General features: G+C 38.5%; 1 long non-coding RNA gene across 1 annotated transcript; it reads right to left on the reverse strand.

Annotated features, from left to right (window-relative positions):
* Positions 1 to 979: 979 nt before the first annotated feature.
* Positions 980 to 17710, reverse strand: LOC120852844. The gene is made up of 3 exons (XR_005718669.1): positions 17594 to 17710; positions 6114 to 6229; positions 980 to 6008 (listed from the first exon to the last, which is right to left on the reverse strand). It is a non-coding gene; the product is annotated as an uncharacterized LOC120852844 (long non-coding RNA).
* Positions 17711 to 19708: the final 1998 nt, after the last annotated feature.

The following is a 19708-nucleotide window of genomic DNA, read 5'->3' on the forward strand; positions in this document are numbered from 1 at the left end:
TAGTAACATGTCAAATATGCCTTAAAATACAGTGACCTTTCTTCTTCTTCTAAGTTTAAAAAACAATCCAATAAAAACTAAATCATGACCCAAATATTTTAAATGTGAAAAAGACATATTTTAGATTATGTAACAGATACACATTTTCCCACATAAATGTTGTAGAACACCATCTGTTTGGTTTCTTAGTGCATTCCACAGAACTAAATTTCTGCTTTTCTCCTTTCATTTTGTGACAAACTTATGGCACCATATTTCACAATAGCTATACCAACAATTTAAGACCAAAAGAGAGCCTGACAAAAATCAGTTGGCATGCTCAAATCAGACAATTCAGGTGACTCCCTCTTTCACACCAATCCTCACTCAGACACCAACAGCTTAAGAGAAACAGAATGTCTGTACCAAAGGGAGGACTTTTCATGGTATAAAACTCAAGAAAGAGTTCAAGACAAGAAGATGAAGTTCCAGGTACCATTTTCAGTTCAGGTTTACCAAATTCTTCAACCCATGCAGATATTCAAGAATGGTACATGACTACCTCCATATCCCCTTTCTGCACTTGATGTAGATAAAATTTATAAATCATTTTCTAGGGATTTTACTGTATAGAATATTGTCATATTTGTGGCCAATTTGAAAAATTAGCTTATGATACTTCTTGCCTTTCATTTCTTTGAATAAAAAATTTCTATGGAAAGCAGATATGAATGCATATGCTTTGAAAGTAATAAGACTGTAGGCCTGAGTGTATATTTTCATTCACAAAGCCATGTAGAGCATCGCTACTCAAAGTGTACTCAGTGAGCCAGCAGCACCCATATCATCTAGGAAACGAGAAATGCAGACTCTCAGACTCCACACCAGGCCACTGAAAAGAGTTTGTATTCTAACTTGATGTCTGGTGACTTGCATGCACAAGATTTGAAAAGTGTTAATGTAGAGGAATCTTCTTTATCCACTCAACTGTAGAATAATCTTTATGGAAAGACAGAAACTTTAATGGAGAAATACAATCCAAAGGGTTCAACCATGAAGGTACAAACTTTTAGACATGGCCCACTTACTAAGGAAATAATAATCATGAGACATGTCACATTGCTGATTTACAGTAATGAAGTTTGATGGGAAAAAAAGAACATAAATTTAAATTTCAAATATTACATAAATACTCATGAACCAACTGCTTGAATTAATTACACATGATCTTCCTTTGTTTCCAACCTAAGGTATTTAGCAAAACATGTAGAAATTATAACCATTACACTGAACTCCAGAAACATAAAGATTACCTTAGTAGATATTTAATGACTATGTCGAATAGTATTTAAAATAATTCTATGAAGAAACTATGATGGATTCTAGTTTGATACACTCTGGAAACCTTTCTCAAGGGGGTTCAACCAGCACTGCAAATTGTTGCTTTCTTCCAAATAGTTTTGAACAAATCAGTATCAACAGCATAAGGTAGGTAACTAATAACCTGCTGTATACTACAGGGAACTTTACTCAATACTCTGTACTGGCCTTTATGGGAAAATAATCTTTAAAAACAAAGAGTAGATATATGTATATATATAACTGATTCACTTTGCTGTACACCTGAAACTAACACAGCATTGTAAATCATCTATACACCAATCAAAATTTTAAAAAAGAGAGGGGAGAGAGTATTAGAACCATAAGCTCTACTTCCGACAGACTGAAAAGACAGGGGTTGGCTGAGCTGTGATTCAGAAAGGAAGCAACTGGGAGAGGAGCATGCCTCCAGCAGCTGATGTTAAGAAATCCCGAGGTTCATTTTAGCAATTTACCAATACAAGGCAAATTAAAGAAAACTGCCCTCTAACTTGAACACATTATATACAACCCTCAGACTGTGATTTCCTGATTCTGCTATCCCTTCAGGGATATCATTGACAATATTAACCTGATTTGCTGTGTAAAAGTACATCAAAGTTAGAGAGGTGGGGAGGAGGAATTGTTCTGCACTTTCATTGGTCTCCCTTCCTCACCAACAACTTCTTGTGCCCCAGGGATGAGCGACACCTCCCTTCCGCAGCACTGGTTTTCTCTCATTCTTCCAAACATAAAATACACTGCAAAGCAGAATGTACTCTCCTTCCATTCTAAAATCTAGCTCAGTATACCTTCTCTTCTCCCTGTGCCTCTTCTTGGCTACAAACACCTTTGGAGATACATGTTTGATAACCATCCCAGAGTTTGGAAAAGAGAAATGCAAGTGCTACTCCCAGTAAAGAATTCTTACTTTTAAAAATGAAACCAAGTATCTCTGAGTTCCTCCCTCATCAATGAACAGCTTGGACAAAAGAACTGTGCATTGCTCACCTGTGTATCCTCAACCCTGGCACCACGCCTGACTCATAACAGTTAACCAATAAATGGTGGGGAATTGCCCTTATTTAAAAGTCCTCTAGCACTGACTTTATTACATCTTGGGATGCACACTGAAATCCTTTCATGTGTTTGAGATTAACCACATGTACACCAGCTCACTCACCATTTAGTCTTTCTTCCAACTTAATTTCTATTTTTCCTTTTTTCATCCACCCAAGGAGTTCCATTTTAGGGATATTTCGTAGTGGTACCACATTTCAAATAATCTGTATACTGAATAGAATCTAGTCTTATGCATCAATGGTGAATAAAAGAAAAGATCAATACACTGTGGGTATTCAGATTTGGGGAGTACAGCAGACAAAGGAAAGAACAATTGAGTATAGCAAGCAAGCAACAACCCTCACATGAAACAACTTTCACTTTCACTTACTAATTCTATTCCTCATATCTCTGCACCTCCCCCTCCTTTTTTCTTCCTCTTTTTTCCTCTCTGTTTCTTTTTCTTCTTCTTTATGAGAATTTAAGGCTGTTTGGGCACCCACAAAATTAGTCTACATTACCAAAGGCACTCATACATTTCCCATCCTATCTTACCTTAAGCATGGTTCTTGTTACCAAAGAAAGGATGTCCAGGTTCAAAAAAGTTGTCACTGTTTTCAAAACTTGCCATTGTTTTCCTACCTTTGCATCTCCCATAACAGATCGTGCAGGATGGAGACAGCAGAGCAGGTCCCTATGTAACAGGTTGCCATGGTAAAATCACAGCAATCTCATTGGTTAACTCAGACAAGTTTAAATAGCTTAAATACAAATTATAATTTTTCAATGAGTCAAGATAACATTAGTCAGCTCCTTATCTATGAATTATTTATTGGAAAAGAAATTAAATGCTCTAAAAGATAGTTTTTAAATAACCTGGTTTGAAATCAACACATATTTCTTAAAAAAGAGAAGCATATTCACAAATACCAATGAATTCTAAGACAGTTCCTTCTGTGTATATGAATGCAAAATTCAGAGAGCTCAGTTAATGATGTCATCAAATAAAACAGATTTTATGTCTGTTACAGGTTCATTGCCCAAGAGTTCTTGCTTTAAGATTTCAGACAAACAGTAAATTTTACAATATTACACTTTCTTGGTAATTTTTTCTCCCCCTCTCTCTTCAGTCCCAAAGTATACACATTTATATCCTCAAACAATTTCAATATGTTGCATTTCTGTAAGTCATTCTATTAGCACTGGTGTGTTTTTCTTGTAGATACTGTCCCAAACCAAGCCAAATGTCCCTATTGGTAAGAAGTTTTAAACTATTAGAGAACTAATTCCATTTTTCAAAGTACATAATTATCCTATCAAATTTGGAGTCTGTTCAATTAATATTTTCATTGTTTAAGAAAACTATATTTTAATAAACACATTCTGGGAAGTAAGGTATGGTATAAGTAGTGAAATAAATTTTTGAAATTTGGTAAGAAATTTTGTCCTTAAATTAATTTTTAAATATATTTGTATGTCAAAGCTATCTCACCATTCATACTAAATTGCCTTAAAAATTAGCCCCAATTATAATATTTTAATTTGTTCCAAATCATTTTTCTCTAATTCTGACTGAGCAATTAAATAGAAACCTGATAATCTTATCAGTTATATATTTATGTGGTCTTTAACAATGCATGCTAATTAGGGGACTCATATTCTTTATACCAAAAGCATCCATGTTAATCACCCTGATAATTCATTAGAGGGAGCAAGTAGTGAATCAAAACTAAAAACAAAATTCTCTTGAAGCGATAAAGACCTTCTTGATTACGAGATGGCATTCAACAAGGGAAGATACAATGCTGAAAGGTCACAATGTTTAGATCTGTGAAAACATATGACACTGAAGGCCCAAGCAGTGCCCTTGACTGTTACTATCATGTATGTATAAAGTGCTCTGAAAGCACATTAGTAAGCAAATCACTCCAAATCCCTTTAATAATGTTCTTCCATGTCCTGTAAAATCCTTACTTTCGGTTCTTATCTTCATTATCATAGTCTATCGAACACTCATCTTTGGGTCTTTGGTATTTTCTTAAATGTACCTTTGGCACCTAGTTTTCCAATCTGTTTTATCAGTTAATGACAATTCTTTAAATGATGTGCGCCATGGAACATAAGTCCAGACATTGAAATCAGACATTTCACTCAAACCTCAAAGAACATCATGAACCATTTCAAACAGTTTCAGGAATGTATGCAACTTGTTAACTAATTATCTTTCAAATTGCAAAATATAGGAACTTATCTCAACTTCACCACTAAAGGCATTCTGAAACGTTTTGTCAAATAGTGAACGGTCGACTATTATACAAAAATCAGTGCAAAGGTTCATCTAGACAGCCTTAAATGAACTCTCAGATGAAGAAATAACATTATGTAGGATTTCTTGCAGATAAGATTCTTTAAAGTTTTCTGCCTATTAAAATTGAAGATGACCTGCCTACCCATTTCCTGAGCTTTACGGCCTGTAAATGTGACATCATAAAAAAATTTAAATGCAACTAAAGGCCAACCACAAATTTTAATTGACCCCTAGAACTTAGAGATAAGCCCATCTGCAAGGCTATTTTATAAATTCCACTTTTAAAGAGAAAATCAATGAAGCAAAAAATAAATAAATAAAAGAAATGTAAAATGGATCAGTGTAGAGTGTTCTGGTTGTTAACATTCAGCAGTTAAATTATAGAAGGTTGGTCACATCTTGAATTGCCACTAATGGTAAAAGGAGAATGGTGTCAATTATTTGGCACAATGCTTGACAAACCAAAGCATTTCAGAAAGGGCTGACCCTTCCTTTCGTCATTTACAGAAAATTAAATTTGTTCTACCCTTAATCCTCAGGGACAAAACATTATCTGTTTAATATGAATCTGTTACTTTCCACAAGAAGTGGTAGAATTTGGAAATAGGTGGTTTGAAATATTTAAATTTGCAAAGGAATTTATTTAGGTCCCTTCCTACGCACACTATCTTCAAAAAAAAAAAAAGCAAGAAAACTTAGCTTCTAAAGCACTTATTCTCTGCTTTATAATACGTGGACATATTTTCAATTTGGCTGGATGATACTAAGGACTGCTGAATAATAACCAGGGTTCTCTCCAATCAGTTCAGCATGCATCTCATCTCTGATCTCAAGGGCACTGATAATTAGTGCCTTATATTAACATCTTCACTATGAACAGTTCAGGCATTTAGAAACAAGGTATCAATGGACTTTAACAGTTAATTTAATTCATTTTATAAATAAGCAACTGAGAATTTTGCTCCAAGTGGCTGCTAGTGTAGCCCATTCCATAAATGGCATTCTCCGAAGCATAAGGCACAATATGATACGAATGCAGCTCTTCATAATAGAGAGACTGAGAACAGCATTCCTGTACCATAAACTTCAGCCGTTTTCTTGTATCAGAATAAGCAGTCTTATAACAGGGAGCTTCTTTAAAGTATTCATAGCTCTCTTTCTCCGTCTCTAGATGGATCTTCCTCAGCAAATTGTTAATTAACACAGACCTTCTTAAGTAGGTTTCTGGGTCTTCAAGAAATCTGAGCTTCTCCAGCGAAAGTTTAAGAATGCAGGTCCTGTCCTCAGGCAATATCAGGTGCTGAAAAGCAAATACAACCATCATGCAATCGACATTTCAGAAAAATGAAAACAAGAACCTTTGCTATTGACAAGACTCAAACAAAATTTAAAAGTATACCCTTACTTTTGGAAAATACCCATGGTAATCTTGATGTAAATCTTCTTCTTGTGCATATTTTCTCTTAAAGTAGGCTACTTTCGACGTTGTTAACGTAGATGTTAATACTTTTGTTGGATAAGCTAAACAAAATAAAATAATTGGAGAAAAGTCAGATTTTACTATAGCAAAAGAGTGTTGGAAAGAGTGTTTAAAAACAAAAGTTCTACTTGTCAAAGTAAACTGATGACCCCAGAAACTAACATTCTCTCTTTACTTACTAAGCAACGCAGTGAAGAAGTCAGTGGCAATTGTCCTGTGGCTAAGAAGCCTGTTTCTTAGGCAAATGACACTATTCAGACCCAAAATATAGGTTCAAGGTTGGAGAATTATATTTATTTCCTTATGCAGCCCCTCAGAAACAAAGTGTTAGAATTATGATACATTCTTGAAGTGTTAGTCACTATGTCTGTCCAACTCTTTGCAATCCCATGGACTGTAGCCTGCCACGCTTCTCTGTCCATGGAATTCTGCAGGCAAGAATACCAAAACGGGTAGCCTTTCCCATCTCCAGGGGATTTTCCTGACCCAGGGATCTCCCACACTGCAAGCATATTCTTTATTGTGTGAGCCACCAGGAAAGCCCCCAGTCCTCTATTTAATGTCATGCCATTTAATGTCAAAACATATCCACATTTGAAATTGATGCACAAAATGAATGGAAAGAAATGTTATTTTTCATCATGCTTTTCGTTATACTGCTTCCCTTACAGAAGGCATTTAATGTTTCTCAGTTAACCAAATCTATGTAAAATGATTGGTGACCCAATTATATACTTTAAAGAAATAATCACATGTCTACAGACAAACGCTATTATATGGTCATGGTATAACCATCCTCATAACACCTGGCTTAGCATAGGTTAATCATAAGCAAACAGTTCAAATATACTGATTAGAAAACTTAACCTTCGTATAATTTTTAAAGTAAAAATGTTGTTCTCTCCTTTAATACACTATTGTTGAAAATCCTAACTTGTTTAGGGAAGGATGGTGTTCTGAAGGCCGATTTTCAGAGGTTTGGTTTAAAGGGAATTTTTAGTCTGTACACTAGGTGGTGCTCTTATCATGGAAAAGAGGCAAGTATAGCCTTGAACCCTAAAGATACAGAAGGAGCTTCCTAGTGAAAGCACTGAATGAATTTAGAACAGAAATTGAGTCCAGTTCAGTACTCATTCAACCTCAGTAGACCAGATCAGAACATAAAATTTTACTTAAGCATTATCAATTTTACCCTTAAACACACCTTTGAATATTTCTGGGTGTTGAGACCACCTGATTCACAAAATGAGTAGTTAATTAATGTGTTGGCTAAATAAATTCATGATTAAGACATTTGATGTTTTTTCCCTGACATCTTGAATTTTTTAAATCTTGACTATTAAAAACATACTCTTTAAAAACATGACTCTTCTAAGTTTTCCTCCTTTTGGTGGCATCTGTATAACATTTCCTGAAGCTTTTTGTAGCTGGGTGGTTTTCCTTAACCAGTAGGAAAATCTACCAAAAAAAAAAAATCACACCTAAAACTTTCCAAATTTTCACTGGCACAGCTGTGGATTATAAACCCAAGAGTCTTAAATTAGAGTTGGCATGTTCTGTAAGGGAAATAAGAATTTTAAGCCACTGGTGTGTCTGACCTAAAAAAGAGATGAATGTGTAATGATCATTCACAACTGAAAAAGTCAGTATACAATTCCTGAGTTCAGTTAGCACATCTCAGTTTATATGAAATTTTCACAGATTTCAAAGGTTAGAAAAAAAGGAAAACAAAATTATTTGTAATGAAAACATCAATGAACCTAGTTTTCTCAGGGGCTGTTTTTTTAGTTAACATTTTCTTAGGTATATTTTTGAGCTTCCCCAGTGACTCAGATGGTAAAGAATCTGCCTGCAATGAGGGAGATCTAGGTTAAATCACTGGATTGGGAAGCTCCCCGGGAGAAGGGAATAGCTACCCACTCCAGTATTCTCGCCTGGAGAATCCCATGGGCAGAGGTGCCTGGCGGGCTACAGTCTATGGGGATGCAAAGAGTCAGATATGACTGAGCTACTAACACACTAACCCTTGAAGGACTGAATCAATAAGTAAGCGAAACTTTGGGTTATTCTGTGATAACAATTAATTATTACTTACTGCTTTTTAAAATTTTTGAACTTTTTACTTTATATTATAGCCTGTTAACAATACTGTAATAGTTTCAGGTGGACAGCAAAGGGACTTAGCCATACATATACATCCATTCTTCCCCAAACTGCCCTTCCACCCAGGCTGCCACATAACGTTTAGTAGAGTTCCCTGTGCTATAGTAGGACCTTGTTGGTTAACCATTTTAAATATAGCAGTGGGTACATGTTGATTCCCAGTTCCCTATCTCTTCCCCTCACTCTTCCCCTGGGCAACCCCAAGAATTACCGATTTCTTTTAAACCACTTAACCCGTTGATGCCATTATGGTTCTCAAAAGTCAGGAAGCATCTGAATTGTCTCTCCTAAAAACACAAATTGCTGGGTCCCACCCCCAGAACTTCTAATTCATTGTGTCTGGGCTAGGAGCAGAGAATTTCTATTTCTCACAAATTCCCAGGTAATGCTGAAGTTGAAGACCTGGGGACTGAATTTTGAGAGCCTCTATGTGATAGCATTAGGCAAGTGTAGTAGTAGCACTACAACAACAAGTTGAAAACAGAACGTTCAGCCCATCAACTGATTGCCTAATCGTGAGACTGCCAAGCAATTGACTTGATTGATTTTTGTTGCTGTTATTGTGACATTGGCTACGTTGACTTAGATGTTTTAGCTTTATGAGCAAAGCCAGACTCCATTTAAACTAGTAGTGAAAAATGAATGAGATCACTTTTCAACATAAATTCCTCAGTTCGCATTAAGAAATATCAATGATTGACAGTTATTAGCATTATAAATGACTGGACAGGTCACTAATTTTTTTTTTAAACAAGGCTTGATGAATTACTGTAGTGAAAGAAAGGGTGAAGAAAGATTTGAAAATATAAATATATATATGTATATATATTCACATATATATTTGGAAGTAAACACATATTCATTTATTTTACAAAGTAATGCAATGTCTACAGCATTAATAGCCAAGTAAAGGCCTTTTAGTGAATGACATAAGGCAGGGCAGGTGGCAACTTAGAAAAACAAGTATCAAATAAACCAAGTGATGATCTGGTAAAATACTTTTTATTTAACAATAAGACCAAAAAATATGTATGGTCCCAAGCAAGGTTCATAAAGATTCTGTCTGCTGTATTCAGGCAGTTATCCTAAGATAGAGAATGTATTGGACCCTGGAAACACAGTAAATTCTCAGAGGTTTAGATTTGTGCCTCAGCTCTGTGGGCGACACACTTAGCCACTTAGTTTATTGCTCTTAAAAAATACCCCCATGGGTTGTTGAAATGCTGAAAAGCTTTCACAGCTGGTATCCATTCAACAATTACTTCCTTGCATGCTGTTTAGCTATTCACAATGTTTTCAGCATCAAATTTTGGAGGATGCTTTTAGCCACTTTGAGGCTAAAATATATAGCAAACATAAGTTCCTACATCTGTTTTCTTGGCTGGATGAGAATTCAAAAAATTCAGAGCTGGGAACTATTTATTGATCACGTGTTCAGCCTACATGATCTACAGATGGGGAAACTGAGACCCAGAAGGGTTCAGTGGTTTTCAATTTGGTGTGTGTGGCTGAGAGTCTGGGTTTTGAAGGCAGGTGGAAGTGGTCCAGATCACCACTTCTTAGTTGTGTGACCTTGAGAAACTTACATGAACCTCCACAAATTTCATTTGTAAAGTGGGGATAGAAGTAATACTGGCTCACAGGATCACTGAAATAATTCGTGGAAAGTGACTGGCATTATGCCCAGAATATAGTAAGCCCTCAATCAAATCCTAGTTCTTATTAGGGCCAATAGGCACAGGTCTATCCCAGAAGCAAATCCTAGCCTGGCCTTCTAGCTTTGACCTTAAGATTCTTTCTACCACCCTGCCTCCTAGAGATACTAGATTATAATTAGAGACTTAAATCTGTGTGTGTGTGTGTATGTGTGTGTATGTATGTGTGTGCATGCGCGTGCTCAGCTGTGTCCGACTCTTTGCAACCCCATGGACTGTAGCCCACCAGGCTCCTCTGTCCATGGGATTCTCCAGGCAAGAGTACTGGAGTGGGCTGCCATTTCCTCCTCCAGGGGATCTTCCTGACCCAGGGATAAAGCTCAGGTCTGCTGCATCTGCACTGGCAGGTGGATTCTTTTCCACTGAACCATCTGGGAAGCCCCAACTAGAGAGTTAAACGACTGCAAAAGTGAACTTCAAATGATCAAGATGAAAATAGCACAGATACTATAACAGCTCCAAGAAAATGCTTCTAGATATATTGTCACTGGTTATACATTTTGGGTGAAGGAAATATAACTGTTTTTTAAAATATCCAAATAGTCATTTGAAGAACTAAAATTACTCTGAATTTCCAAATAAGTTTGCCTGTTATGACCCAGTAAACGTATGTAAATCTATTTATATAATTCTCCCATAGCTAAAAAGCCCAACTCAACCCAGACTGTTATTCAAATAAAGCTGATGAAATAGACAAGAAAAAATAAAATGGCCTTCTGTCTTCATAGTCTGTGTCCTGAACTCTGCGAAAAGCATATAAATTATAAAATTGAATGAGGCTGAGCCTAAATTTATCTCTGAAAGTAAAATGGCTAATGCTGACTTGAATATTCAAATTGTTTTTAATACTCTAACCTCTGGGTACATAAAATATCTGTGCCAACCTCAATGTCTTTCCTAGTCTAAAATGTCAACAAACAAATGAAAAGTCACAGAACAGAATGACCATCCTTGTCATTAGAGTTCTGACAGAACAATTTATACATATTTCTTTAAATAAATGTTTAAAATATAATTACAAATGGTTGCTTAAATGCTCTTTCTAACTCTTCTGTTTCTGCCTCCAGACAACTGAAATCCCATTAGCACACAAGTGATTTCATTTGGTGCACAGCCCACGGACAGTACATTAAGGAAAAATCATCAGCAAATTAATTTACAAACACTTCAAGAGTACAGACGATCATAAAAGGACAACTCCTGTGATAGTAAAACCATTCGTTGTCCAAGACTGTAAAAAACCTAAGAAACAGTAAAGAAGTGATGAATTTAACCTATCTTAATTTTGGTAAGGTTTTCATTTTCTACCCCACAATACTTTAATCAAAACAGAAATACCACAAAACAGAGTTTAGACCATCCTATTGGCTGTATGCATCTGTACCCAAAGTCAAAGGAAGAATTTGATCAATGAGGAAAATAAAGGGATTCTAGTCAGATCAACAACCAATCCGTGATGTGGACAAACCACGTGACTCAGCTTCTAGTCTCTCAATGATTTATTTCTCTTTGCCTAGCATTAGCCTGGGATGAGCTTTAAAAAAGTATGTATCCCTGCTGCTGCTAAGTCGCTTCAGTCATGTCCAACTCGTGCGATCCCATAGACGGCAGCCCGCCAGGCTCCCCTGTCCCTGGGATTCTCCAGGCAAGAACACTGGAGTGGGTTGCATTTCCTTCTCCAATGCATGAACATGAAAAGTGAAAGTGAAGTCACTCAGTCCTGTCCAACTCTTAGTGACCCCATGGACTGCAGCCTGCCAGGCTCCTCCGTCCATAGGATTTTCCAGGCAAGAGTACTGGGGTGGGGTGCCATTGCCTTCTCCGATGTATCCCTGCATATACACATAATGCTTTGCTGATGGCAAAGTTACTGAAACCCTTCCTTAAGTGCCACGGGCACACCTGTTTACAAAGAGCTCCTCTACCTCTCAGTGTTACTTACATTCTGCAGTCTTGCGGCACTGGCTACGGACACTACAGCATGGTCTTCCGGGGCACTGGTTCTGATCCCAGTTCTACAGTTCACTTTCTTAGTGACTTAGGACAAAGTATTTAACCTCAAAGAACCCTGAGTTTCCTCATTGATTCAGTTCAGTTCAGTTCAGTCACTCAGTCGTGTCCGACTATTTGCACCCCCATGGACTTCAGCACACCAGGCTTCCCTGTCCATCATCAACTCCTGGAGCTTGCACAGACTCACAGCCATCGAGTCGGTGATGCCATCCAACCATCTCATCTTCTGTCATCCCCTTCTCCTCCTGCCTTCAATCTTTCCCAAGATCAGGGTCTTTTCCAATGATTAAGTGAGGCCAAATATCAAAATCATTGAGTTGTGCATGGATTAAATGAGATGTTTAAAAAGCAGAGAGTCTGTCATACATCCACATATTTTCTGCTCAATATTACACATTACTATTGCAGTGGCCTTATTTTTGAAGCCATATATGTGAGTGTATACATGCCACTCAGCAGCCCTATGTTGTATGGGGGACATCTGTCCTCTCTTTAGTGTTAAGCAGAGGATGCATGAAACATCCGTGAGTGGATTCAAGAAGACAGACAGGTGCAATATGCAAGGCTGTAATGCTACATCTTCTGTAGACCTTTAGCTTTGCTGATGTTTAGCAATATCCCATCGATCTTCTCCCTCATAACCTCCTGCCTGGCACCTTTCTGGATAATACGCTCTAGAGGAGCAGAAATCATTGCGTTTTTAGCTGTGAATCAATGGAGCAACCTGTTCCTTCAGAAGTATCTTTCACTCCAGGCACATGATTGACCCTACTGGCAGTTTAAAATTACCAACAAGTTGCAGCTTCTGGAAAACTTTCTAAGGAACTTCCAAGGGATACTGACAGCCAGGGAGTTACAGAGTTTTTTCAAGAAACTAGCAGCGTAAAAGAGAGCCCCAAGCACAGATATGTAATGTTAAATCAAAGACCATTTGATGTTCCACACGCCTACCTTGTTTCACTGGCGATGGTCTCGGAACCAAAGAGAACATCTTTAAATGGACAGGATCAGCCAGGGAACCATATTTACCTTTGATACTGCGCTGAAGCCTACATAATGAGATCTGGCCCTACTAATGAGAGAGACGCAGTGCAGCAGGTTCCTGGGGGAAGTTTTGTGACTTATCACCCCTTGAAAGTGCATTCCTTATTTTGAAGGATGAGGCTCCCTTACACTCTACCTTTTACCTTAGAAAGTGGGAATGAATCAGAAACAACACTGGCAAAACAACCACACTGACAGGTGGAGGTGACAGGAAATATCAACAATGTCTAGGGAAATGCTCTACTTCCTTAGGCACCCCAATCTGTTGCTCAGAGAAGGGTTTTAAATCCCTGCTATGTGTATGGAAGTAGCCTTTTTTGTTTAAGTATAGTTGATTTATAATGTTAGTTTCAAAGCGAATCTACTATACATAAATGTATATCCAGTCTTTCTTTTAGATTATTTTCCCATGTAGATCACTACAGAGTATTGAGTAGAGTTTCCAGTGCTACGCAGGAGGTCCATGTTATTATCTATTTTATATGTAGTAGTGTATCTATGCGGAGAAGGCACTGGCACCCCACTCCAGTACACTTGCCTGGAAAATCCCATGGACGGAGGAGCCTGGTGGGCTGCAGTCCATCGGGTCCACAAAGAGTCAGACACGACTGAGTGGCTTCACTTTCACTTTTCACTTTCATGCATTGGAGAAGGAAATGGCAACCCACTCCAGTGTTCTTGCCTGGAAAATCCCAGGGATGGCGGAGCCTGGTGGGCTCTCATCTATGGGGTCGCACAGAGTCAGACACGACTGAAGTGACTTAGCAGCAGCAGCAGTGTGTCTATGTTAATCCGAATCTTTCAATTTATCCCCCCTTATACCCTGATAACCAAAAGTTTATGTTCTACATCTGTAACTCTATTTCCATTTTGTAGATAAGTTCACTTGTACCCTTTTTTATACTCCACATATAATATGATATTTGTTCTTCTCTGTCTGACTTATTTCACTCAGTTTGACAATCTCTAGGTCCATCCATGCTGCTGCAAATGGCATTATTTCATTCTTTTTAAGGCTGAGTAATAGTCCATTGTATATATACACCTGCTGCTGCTGTTATTCAGTTACTAAGTCATGTCCAACTTTTTGAACCCTATGGACTGTAGCCCATCAGGCTCCATGGGGTTCTCCAGGCAAGAATTCTGGAATGGGTTGTCATTTCCTTCTTCAGGGGATCTTCCTAACCCAGGGATTGAACTTCTGCATTGGTGGACTCTTTTACCAATGAGACACCCAGGAAAAATATACGTACCACATCTTTGCTTCCATGTCCTCTTGGCTATTGTAAATAGTGCTAAGGTATCACCTTACACTAGTAAGAATGGCCATAATAAAAAAAATCTACAAACAATAAATGCTGGAGAGGGTGTGGAGAAAAGGGAACCCTCCCACACTGTGGATGGGAATGTAAACTGAACAGTCATATGGAAAATAGAACGAAGATTCCTTAAAAAACTAAAAACACAGCTACCTTATGATCCAGTTACCCCACTCCTGGGCATATATCCAAATTTGAAAAGATTTACTTAATTTTACAAATTTACTTAATTTGAAAAGATCCATGCACCCTGATGTTCAAAGCAGTAGTCTTTTCAAAAGTACCTCATTTGTAACACCCTCATTTTCTTCCACTTTGATACTACCATCGAGTTTGGGTAGATCACCAAAAAAATTAAGCCAGATATCCAGAAGTGTTGTAGAAAAACATAAATTAAAACTAATCATTAACTTTACTCACTAAGAACAGAGTCATTCCTCAATTTCAGGGCACTGGTTCCAGGGCCCCCACAGATACCCAAATCTATAGATGCTCAAGTCCCTCATATAAACTTAGATTGTACAGTTGGCCCTCATATTTGTGGGTTCCATGCCCTTGAACATCTTGCTCTGGAGTTGCTTAATTCTCTGCCCTCACTCATTACTGCCTCATTTATGTCACCACCTGGAGTTGTTGTGGTGATAAAATGTTCTTTATTCACTAAAGAGTAATAGATACCTCTTTAAGTTACATTGTGTTCAACTCATGCATACCACTTAGTAGATGTCTTATCCCCCACATAAGATATTGAGCCATAAAGCGGTAAAATAAGACTCCAGGTTTCTGAGTCCTGATTCTCCGCAACGTCCCCAACTTTTCTTCACATCTTAACCCATGCCCCCTTTTAATAAACATTTTAAAAGTAACACAAATTCTGATACACCACAATGGAGGGGATTTTCCAGGTTCCCTGTCCCTCCTCTCCTCTTGATTATCACTAATATTTAGAAGACTCATATATTTCTATCTACCAAGAAGATTTATTTTTTGCATTTTACTTTCTATAATTCATAGCATGAGAAAAGGTTTAAGTTTTTCTAAATATAGTTACATTACAATACTGAACATAACACTAGCAGATCCTTTGTTAATATCCTCCACCACTCCTACTGAGAATTATGGCAGCAAACTAGATAACTGCTTTTAGCCTGTTAAATTTAATCATGAAAAATTAAAAAATAATTGTGTTAAACTAAAAAGTGGAAACATTAATGCAATGTATTGAGACTATCTGGATAGACAGCTTACTAAAAATAAGATGGAAGGCAGGGAGTGCTGACAAAAATTAGCTCCTCCCAATATCTAAAGATGCACTTCAGTTTTCATACTGCACAGTTATGGTAAATTTGCCCCCTGCTTCTGAAATCATTATGTAGGCTTTTTCTGGGGTTCTGAAGCGTGTTGCTTTGACAGATACAACAACCTGAACTGGTTGTGCCTTGGCTTGGCTCTAGAGCTATTGGCTGGGATGTTGGTATTTTGACAGTGAAAGCCAACTGGCATGAGTCCTCAATGGAAAGCCCAGATGTAGAGGCAGTGGTCCCAGCATCTTAAACCTTTCAACATTTCTCCACGTTTCAAAGCATCTTCTAAATCCCACGAAAGCAACATGACATAAAACTGAATGCAGAATGATGTTCATGAACACCTAAAAACTTCCAAATAGAGTACTGGATGAAAAATTGAAACTATAACTTGATTTCAGTTATAACTTGCTTGATCTCAGCCTTAAGTCTTAGTATACTCCTAAGCCTTAAGTATACTCCTCTCTATAAGACGTGATATGTTCAAGTGCAGCTGGTCTTCCCATTGACAAGAGAGACTAGCTACACTGGCTAATTACAAATTGGTGAAATATTTTTTCATGCTCTTAGAATCTACTAATGTCTCTAGGATTAAATGCTTAGGTTATAATGATTTGTTTTCGTTTATTTAAACACCATTATAATATTTTCTGGTGAATGACTTTAAATAGATATGGTCATCAAGATTGCACAGTAAATATTCTGTACATTATACATTCATGATAGAATCAAAATTAAAATTTAAGAACTCTTTTCACTTGACCTTTTGATTATGACAGTGGTTTCAATGAAAGAGCAGACTCATTCACATAAATTGAAGGGCCCTGAATGATTTTAAACTTCTATGCATATTAAATAGGGATAGGATGTATATAAATTACTAATGCAAAGGCTAATAATGCATATACATGAGCCAATACTTATGGTTGCTTTACTCAAACTTTCCTCAGATTGATAGCATGACTAGAACTCTATATGTATCTCATGACAGCTGACAGTAAATCTTATTGGTCTCTTTGGGTTTGTTTCTCACCATAAAATGTAGTAATTATGATGGAGGAAGGAAAACAGGTGGATATGCTAAAGACTAATGAAACAAGCATTTTGGGACTAAGCAGTCATCTTTAGTACTTAAAATTATTAAGCTACAGATATTTCAATAAGTGATCAAAGAGACCAGTACTTGTAAAGTCTCAAGACATCCACAAAAACTAAACAACCAGATTAGAATAAATTTTCAAATAGGTTTCTGAATAAAATTGCTCAATTATTTATTTTTGCAAAAGGAGGTAAGGAAAGAGAAAAAATGTGCCATGGTATATTTTTATGTATTTAATTATAATCTGCTAGACTGGTTACCTATAGGAACTGCACATGGATAGCTCAGTACATGTGAAAGTTACACAACACTGGAGGACTGAACACTCAGTAAAAGACTATGTTATATTCTGAAAATTGAGTTAAAATGCTTGACACTCATGGGTTTCTATCACAATGACTTTAATGCAAATTAAATTTTAAAAATCACCACATTCTCTTTTTGCAGAGAGCTCTCTTTATTGCCTTCATTTCAGACATGTACCAATGTGCTCATAGGGTTTCCGCTTGACATGTTCGCCAAGCCAGGCTACCTAATTTGGCCCCACCCTACTCATATGAGTCTTCAGGAGGAAAATCTGCCAGCCCACAAATGTCCTTTCTACAGAAAACCTCTATTGACTTCTACCCAGCAACCATCTATATAAACAACCCCTTATATTGATCTTGTAAGTTATGGTAATGCTGCATTAGCATTTATTTCTCTGGATACATATTTAAACAGTAATTTCTTTTAAGCTAGTGATTACCTGGTAATGCTGAATCAATCTGAAAAGTGTATTTCTAGGACAGCTTCAGAAAATCTGGTGAAAGTTCCCCTTTTCACAGTGAGCATTTCTCAAAGCCTCAGACTCATGAATGGCTACCTGAGATTTTGAAACAAGGAGAGAAACACAGATCACATTGGAAGAGTCAGAACTGCACTGACTTGAACTGGTTATCAAGTCAGGAGAAGGCATGCAATAGGAAGACACTAAGATGTTTGAGGTGGAGTTGATCTGGACCAAAGAAGTAAGTAAACGTTCAAAAATACACAGTTACTATAATGTTCTCCATTTAATTTAATTGTAAATATGAGAACTCTTAACTATTCTAAGAAATGTGAAAAGAAATGAATAACATCTCATCACATATTTACTGGGCAATTATTTGGGGGACGTTATTAGTAGGTTGACTTAAAAAAACAGGTATAATTAGTTCTTTAAATGCCAGATTTTTGTATGATTTCAAGAAATATTCTCTCTAAAGTAACAATTCAGCAGTTAACTCAAAACAGACTTACTCAATCGTTCACCGGAATACACACTATTTCTCACAAGATTTGAAATTGTCAAAGGGTACTTTATCTTTGAAGACAGTTTTTCTTTAAAGGGCCATGTTTAACTGCACCTTTATTTTTACATGGATGTATGCTTACAGATCTCATCATCTTCTATATTTAGAGAGATGAGCTTTCCAAAGGAAGATAGGCAGCCAATGAGGAGGATCCCGTCAAAAGAGAGGTGAGTTACTATGGTTACTTTTCAGGAGATTGAGTAACAGTGAACTGGCTGCTCCCAGCCAAATGGACCCTTTTCCAGAGCAGGACCTAAAAAGAATGTTGCTCTCCATACGTGTTGATTCAATTAGCCGAAGCTACACTATCCTTTTCGCCTTAACCACAGGTTTTCTTTGGGATCTCCCTGTTTCCAGCCCTCCTAGCTGCACACAGGCAGTAAAGTCAAAGGAAAAACAGGGAGGACTGAAAACTTCCGAGCACAAACCTAACAGCGACGGGCAGGAGCATCTGCAAGAACAATCCCAAGATTTAAAGAGGAAAAATCAAATCATATTGTTCGGGACCACCAGCTAGCTACTTTTCAATGACTGGGGCGGGGTGGGATCCCAGAACACGTTCCGATCCACGCCCTCAATGAAAGAGTCTTTTCTGAGCCTGAGGCGGGCACCTGGCTGGATAAGTTCAGACATACCTTGCAAGCTGGGTCCACTCACCCGGAGACCGGCGCATGCACCTGTTTCATAAAGGCGCGGGGTTCGGTGCTCCCTCCCGCTTTTACGGCGCTGTCACTCTTCAGAAGGGCACTGACGGCGACAGCGACGGCGGTGGCGGCGGCGCGACAGTGGCAGCGGCGGCAACTGCAGCTCGGCGGGCAGCCCTGGCTCCTGCAGGTCCGTCCCTCCAGTCTCTGAAGCGCCTCTCGCTCGGGGTTCGCAACGCGAGGCAGGCGCGCAGCTGTTCTCAGCTCGCATTGGACCAGAGGGAGCAGATGTTATCCGGTTGCTAGGAGCGTTGCTAGGAGGCGATGACGCCCCTCCACAGCTCGGGAGCAACTTTTCTGCAGGTCGGTGCGCTAGTGGGGGCTGCTGGGAGGAAGGTTTAAGAGCAGGAACCAGGAAGGCGGCGAACAAAGAGCCCCAAATAGAGGGTCCTGTGCTCGCCCGAACTGAGGCCTAAAGAGCCGGTTGGGTTGCTGCGGTCGGGTGAACGCCGTGGCTCTGCGTGCCGGGCTGCAGGCCCTGGTGCGCTAGCCTGGGCAGGTGATGATGGCCGCGCCTCTTATGGGAGGGTCACTCGCTGTAGGCCCTGGCTGGGTGTCCTGTAGAAGGATCGGGTGTGGGCATGCGAGAGGGTTGGCACTTTCAGCGGCTGAAGAAGCAGCAGGACTCTGTTAGTGCCTCTAGACCCACTGGGATGCTGTTCACCTTGGGGCAGGTCCCTGGCAAGGTGAGAGATGAAGGCGTGTGCTTGTGTGAGGAGGTGAGGTGCATGGGACAATGAGTAGAGGATCTTCCGCCCTCTGGGACTCTTCTCCCCAGTGTGTTCCTGTTTGTGTCTGCAGGTTTGAACATTTGATAGATTTTGA

The sequence above is a fragment of the Oryx dammah genome, unplaced genomic scaffold, assembly GCF_014754425.2.
Source record: "Oryx dammah isolate SB20612 unplaced genomic scaffold, SCBI_Odam_1.1 HiC_scaffold_26, whole genome shotgun sequence".
Classification (NCBI taxonomy): domain Eukaryota; kingdom Metazoa; phylum Chordata; class Mammalia; order Artiodactyla; family Bovidae; genus Oryx; species Oryx dammah.